The sequence below is a fragment of the Eurytemora carolleeae genome, unplaced genomic scaffold (assembly GCF_000591075.1).
Source record: "Eurytemora carolleeae unplaced genomic scaffold, Eaff_2.0 scaffold6, whole genome shotgun sequence".
Classification (NCBI taxonomy): Eukaryota; Metazoa; Arthropoda; class Copepoda; order Calanoida; family Temoridae; genus Eurytemora; species Eurytemora carolleeae.
The window spans coordinates 662,269-668,837 of record NW_019396148.1 but is presented as its reverse complement, the minus strand read 5'-3'; the positions used below and the strand labels follow the sequence as shown (position 1 = coordinate 668,837).

Below are 6,569 nucleotides of genomic sequence, written 5' to 3'. Positions count from 1 at the left end.
AGAAACATGTTGAACAGGCAGTGCTTTGCTTGCAATTCCCGTTAGAAATAATGACTTTCTCATAAAAGGTAAATTTTTGAAATATATATTCAAAGAACGGAAAAATGATTATTTTTGTTTCTCTATTTGTTCACGGGCAGTCGTAGTGCATTTTAATTTCCGAGCCGGGTCAACCTTTCCGGTCCCAGTTTGTTCTGTACCGCACGGACATTGGGTTAATAAAGCAGCATTCAACAGGACTAGCCAGTGCAACATGGTTGACGCGGTCAGACTTTATGCTTCATTTATGTTGAATTTACTTTGACTAAAGGGGCAGAGGTGGGTGTGTTGTATAAAGTTGAAATTTTACATTTTAAAGTTACACATTTTTTTCATCCTTTTTTTCAGTGATTTTATGTTTATGACTTTTTTGTAAATCGACCTTTTTAATCTCGTTTCTGTAACATTAAGAATACAAATTATCAATTTAAATTTCGTGCCAGGCTAAAATCATTGCTGTCGATAAAAGTTCCCCATGCTATTTTAAATTTTAAATTTTTTATAATTTCTATATTTAATTCTGCAAAAAAAATTTTTTACAACAAATTTTAGCCTAATCAACGTTGTGGCAACCATCATATTGGAGAAACACTTAATTGATTAGTCTTTCTATATATTAGTATTGAAAATCCCCCCCCCCCCACCTAGTCCGAAAAATGTCCTGGAAATTAAATTAAATTAATTATTATGAATTTGGAATAGTATTCCCCTCAAATCTATTGTATCAATTAATTGTTTAAATCTGAGGGAATATTTTAAAAATTTCAAAGGATTTTTTAAATTTTAAGTTAACAATTTCCTTTGCTGTTTCTATCAAAAAAAATAATTACATAATTTTGGATGATTTGGTGCTGGTTGAACCACATCTGATGTTACCTTTCTCAATCAAACCTAATATAAAATGAATAAAAGGCTAGTTTACCGTATTTGATATTCATCGAATTATAATCTTTATATTGCTAAATGCTATTCAAATGCTAGGCAATTCAAATATTTCATTTGGCAGATTTCATTGAAAAGCATTAAAGGGAGTGTTTGAAAAAAAGAAAGGGGTAAAGGCTGATATTGAATTGAATTCAATATCGATCGCTACCAATTCTACTTTTATCTGTTGCACTATAGAACTCTATAATATAGAAGTAATTTCAAGTAAGTTTGAACTTGTTAGAAAAACATTTCAATTTACAACAGTGCAATTAAAACCCTGTCCGTTCAAGGATGAATGATTTATTCTTATTTCTTTAGCTAAATATTAATCATTGATTGTGGTTTCTTTGAAAGCGTAATTTAAGAATTCATACTTCAGATACAATGAATTAGATTTAAACACTTCTATTTGTGGCAGTGAAAGGTCAATATCAATTTCTCAATATTCAGATAGAAGTTAGAAGAGGACCGTTGTAAATATAATATGACATTCTTTAATCCGGTCGCTCTAAATTACATATTGACAGCCCAGTTAAATTTTTATTCTGTCTGTGAAAAAGTTGACAACATGATTTTGTAACTTTTTTGAAAAAAAAACAAAATCTAATATTTAACTTTCAATTGTTCAATGTTTCTCAGAAGATTGTGAATTGTTGAAAAGTATAAAACTGAATTGAATATGATTAGATTGTCTGTGCTGTATTGTCATGTGATGGATTGCTGGCTGACTGAATAGAAAGATGAAAACTTCGTTTTCTCTGAGTATTTGGTTCTTTCTTCACTGTTTCCATCCCAGGGGGATCGCACGAGGTAAAACTTAGTACTCAACATTGTACTAACACAGTTTTCGCAATCTATACAAATTCACCTATAACAACCAAAAAAGATGAGGAGTTTATTATTTTTAACTCTACCCAGTGCCCCTGGAGGGAGGGAAGGCACATAACACAATTTTTTCGTCCACGCCACAAATGACGTCACAACTCACCCTTATTTCTATCTACCACACCTTTTTTTCGCCCGGGCATTGCTTCTATGCTTAAAACTGTGTTTGTTATGTCTTATAACACCTTTTTCAATTGTGAACTTTGACGTGTTTTGTGGTTGGAAGAAAAAATTATGTGGTGTGCCCTCCCCCCTATGCGGCCTGAATAATAATCGAATGGTTCTGGAGAATCTTACTCGGTCAGAGATCAGAACTTTTGAATAAAAATTACCCTTGCAGAGTATAAGTGCCACGGGATATCCGAATAATATTAATCTGCATAAGATTTTATCAATTGTCAATGCTTAAACCCCCGATTCAAAACACAAAAATTCTGCAAATCATCTTTATTACATAACTCTAGGTAGCCGCGATAATGGTTCAAGCTCCAGCACACTCCCTGCACATATATTATTATTTAACCCTAGGTAGCCGGAATAATGATCCAAGCTCTAGCCCACCACCTGCAAATATATCATTATTTAACCCTAGGTAGCCGGAATAATGATCCAAGCTCCAGCCCACCACCTGCAAATATTGGGGCAAAATATTTTTCTTTAACCTCCTCTTACAATAAGATAAGTTTGCTAACCCTTTTTAAAGTCATTTAAAGTCCTGATAACTTTAACGAACTTAGAAAAGGTTTCCAGATAAATTTTCTGATTTATTCCATTTCCGAAAATGATCCTTAACCTGTTTTTTATTACATTTTTTTCAGGTGAAAATCCACGAATGTGGTAATTTCTTTGCCGTTGTGTGGTACAAGGAGAATACAAGAAACCAGTTTTCAGACCGAGTATATGTCTACAGACATCACTCGGGGGTATCTAAGGTAGAAGTAGAGGCTCACCATCAAAATAATTCTCTAAAAAAAGTTTTCGGAAATAAAGACCTGAATTTTGGCACCAAACAAGTCCTGTGGAAAAAGTCCTAGAAATAAAATGTCTCTGGAAATAAAGTTTTACCAATTTAAGACTCTATTTTCTAGGACTTTTACTCTGGTTCCAGTATGATTTTATACAAAAACGTACCCGGAAAAAATAGTCCTCTTATAGTGGAAAATGAATGGGAACAAAGCATGTTTACAACCATGGAAAAAAAGCTGGACATGATATTAAAAACACTCCTGGCAACATTCAATATACAGATGCATAGAAAAAAGTCCCAGGAATCTAAACTCAGGATGATGTTTTGTTCTATGCCTTGAGAAAATTGGGGCTTTTTTACCAAACTTTTGTATTTCTAGGTTTTTTTAGAATCTTTTTACTTCTGACTTTCTTATATAGATTCAAATAAAGTGGGGTATAGTTTTTGTTCACCTTTGAAAAAATCAAGAGTTTAGGCTTTCAGTAGTTTCACAAATTCTTTGAATATTTCAAAGTTGTGTGAGCTCTAAAAGTTTGTTTTTATTGCTCTCTAAAATATGTTTACAAATCATTCTGAACGAACTATTTTGCTTTATTAAGCTTATATCTTCTGTTCGTGCCTGCATGATTTCATAGAATTAAACTTTTATGGAGCCTCCTTCATTCAAGTAAATAACTATTTATCTCTTCAGTACAGGCAGGCAGTTGCTAGTAGGGATGCAATAAATATTGGAGGGAATATTATATTGCCTTGTTGCCTCCTTTATTTTGTTGTCTGTTGCATCCTAATTGCCACGTGAATGAAGAGATATGTAGTTACGTAATTGAAAGAAAACTGATGCCTGACCATAGAGAATAGAATATATAGAGAGGAATTTACTAGAAAAAAGTGTAAAACGGCCATTTTGTTGTACTGTTTCCATACTGCAGGTGTACTTCACATATTTATGCTATATAACCTGTTGAGCCCTGGAATATCATTTTATAGAAAATCTAAAATTATTGTTAAAAGAAAACCAAATTATGAAGTAGGCTGGTTTCATAATTGACCAATGATCATTTCACATAGACTCTATGCCTTCGACACTTTACAAACGATGATTTTCCGTTATAACTATAAATCAAATGATGTTTTTATTCACCTTATTCATTATAAAGTTTATTTAACAGTTTAAAAAATTCGAAGTTGAAATGGATAGTCTAGGGAACATACTGTATTAATGTACTCTACTGCATATAATTTGTGAACATTTACATGATTTGAACACTTTGAACTCCCTTTCAGGCTGAAAGGGACTGAAAAAATTCATACCGAGAGATTCTTTTAATTCCTCTCTATATATTCTATTCTCTATGTGCCTGACCTTTGGAGCAGCCAACAAATATGTAATTGTTTTACGATGTGCATGCATGTACATTGTACAGAGTTTCTTATAATACAATATCATATGTGACGCTCTGTGCTTTTTTTATTTGTGATTATTTCTTGTGATTTTTAATCACAGTTGTGATACCCTTCATTTACCAGCAAAATTAGAAACGAAAAACTTATTCTGTAATTAACAAATAAAAAAAATTCATAGCTGTGTGGTTTTTAAAGTTTGTCAAAACTTGTTCTTATGGGTATCAAGAGATAGATTGAAAACAAACTTATAGGCTTCATGCCAGATGGATATGAACATTGAACAGTTTTATCAAAATAGTGATTTTGAATTTGATTTTTTGTTAATTTGTTAAGGCCGAGGGTGTATGGATGGGACGAGCCAGCCATATTTACGAACCTACCAACTTTGTGATGAAGGTTAGAATACGCACATACAGAATTGCAGAGTCGCTGGATGTCTTCTGAAACAACTGAACAAGCTGTAACTATGAACTTGTTCCTTTCATAGCCAAATTATTAATGAACCATTAAATGACTAAATTCAAAACATAAGACTAAAATTAACCGTATAGATCGTCATGGTTTAACAGGGTTTTAGCTTTACAATCTCATAATATTATGGGTCACCCTTTGTATAAAAGCAGAAATAAAAGATAAGACTAAGTTAAAGTTAAAAAGTAACATTTTGAAAATCCCTTGAAAATATCAAAATTATTTGTAAAAGACAATAAACAAAATTATATCTTTTCGACTTTTATTTTTGCTCTTGTAGCCTATGTAACACACAAACCATTGCTCTAACTTTTTAAAAAGAATGCCTGAAAAATAGGCTTAAAAAATGTTTTACAACTTTATGCCTTTTCTCTGAAATCTTGTAAAGGGATTCTTACGGTAGTCTCTGTATCTCAGCTTATATGGACATTGGAAAATCATTAATCCTATTCTTTAATTTCTTCCAGTATCTCCATCTATATAAATATTCTGTCTCTAAACTAATCTTTGAAGCATGTGTGTTTAGGTTTTAGTTTCTCCACTTTTATTATTAGGTGTGAAATAACCTATGAAGAAGCTGGAAGATGGTTTAAGGTAAAGGTTTAGCTTTGACTCCTACGCAGGCGAAAGTCTCAGTTTTGGTATTGATGGACTTGTCCAACATGTCTGAATCACAACGGTACCCTTTATGTTTTTTTTTCTGATCAATTATGTGGAAAATACAATCGGTGTTCTAGCTTGAAAAGTGTTTAATTCTCACTATTTCCTCCATCCATTATTTTATCTTGTTCAGACAAGTAGATCGTACAATTATACTGTCATCGGTCATACACCCGGCCTTTAATAGATAGAGATTTATACTTTAAAAGTAAAATCCCCGATCTAATTTAATATGTTGTAGAAACGTTGTTTAGCTAGATCTATATCTATCTATTTATCTATTTATCTATCTATCTATCTATCTATTTATATATCTATCTATTTATTTATATATCTATCTATCTATTTATCTATGTATCTCTCTAACTATCTATATATTTATCTATCTATCTATTTATTTATCTATCTATCTATCCATCCATCTATCTATCTATCTATATATCTCATATTTAATGTTGTGTATATAGGATAGTTGTTTGGCTGGCCAGGTGTCACATCTAACCGTTCTAGGAAAACCAGATACAGGGAGGAGGCCATTTCTTCCCATGCAAAAAAGTTGTTAAATTTTCAATTTCCAATTCTGAAAGTAGAATCATGGTAATGAGTTAACCCTTAAAAATGTTTTACAAAACATTATAATTTCTACGTCATCTTTTACTTTAAAAGTGCGTTTGAAAAATGAGCTGCTTAAACCTCTAGTGGGAATCAGTTTACGAAATGAGACTTCTATTCGAAATAATTCACTAATAGGTAAGATATTACAAAAAAAGTTAAACATCAAATTATCCTATATGCTGCATATATTGTGTATTATCCTATATGCTACATATATTGTGTATTATCCTATATGCTGCATATATTGTGTATTATCCTATATGCTGCACATATTGTGTATTATCCTATATGCTGCATATATTGTGTATTATCCTATATGCTGCATATATTGTGTATTATCCTATATGCTGCATATATTGTGTATTATCCTATATGCTGCATATTTTGTGTATTATCCTATATGCTGCATATATTGTGTATTATCCTTTATGCTGCATATATTGTGTATTATCCTATATGCTGCATATATTGTGTATTATCCTATATGCTGCATATATTGTGTATTATCCTATATGCTGCATATATTGTGTATTATCCTATATGCTGCATATATTGTGTATTATCCTATATGCTGCATATATTGTGTATTATCCTATATGCT

General features: G+C 31.7%; 2 long non-coding RNA genes across 2 annotated transcripts; both read left to right on the top strand.

Moving 5' to 3' along the window:
• On the top strand, positions 1-2,431 carry LOC111696467 (uncharacterized). Its single transcript, XR_002764091.1, has 3 exons — positions 1-68; positions 1,654-1,776; positions 2,380-2,431. It is a non-coding gene; the product is annotated as an uncharacterized LOC111696467 (long non-coding RNA).
• A 76-nt stretch (positions 2,432-2,507) lies between these two features.
• Positions 2,508-5,247, top strand: LOC111696465 (uncharacterized). The gene is made up of 3 exons (XR_002764090.1): positions 2,508-2,783; positions 4,556-4,618; positions 5,220-5,247. It is a non-coding gene; the product is annotated as an uncharacterized LOC111696465 (long non-coding RNA).
• Positions 5,248-6,569: the final 1,322 nt, after the last annotated feature.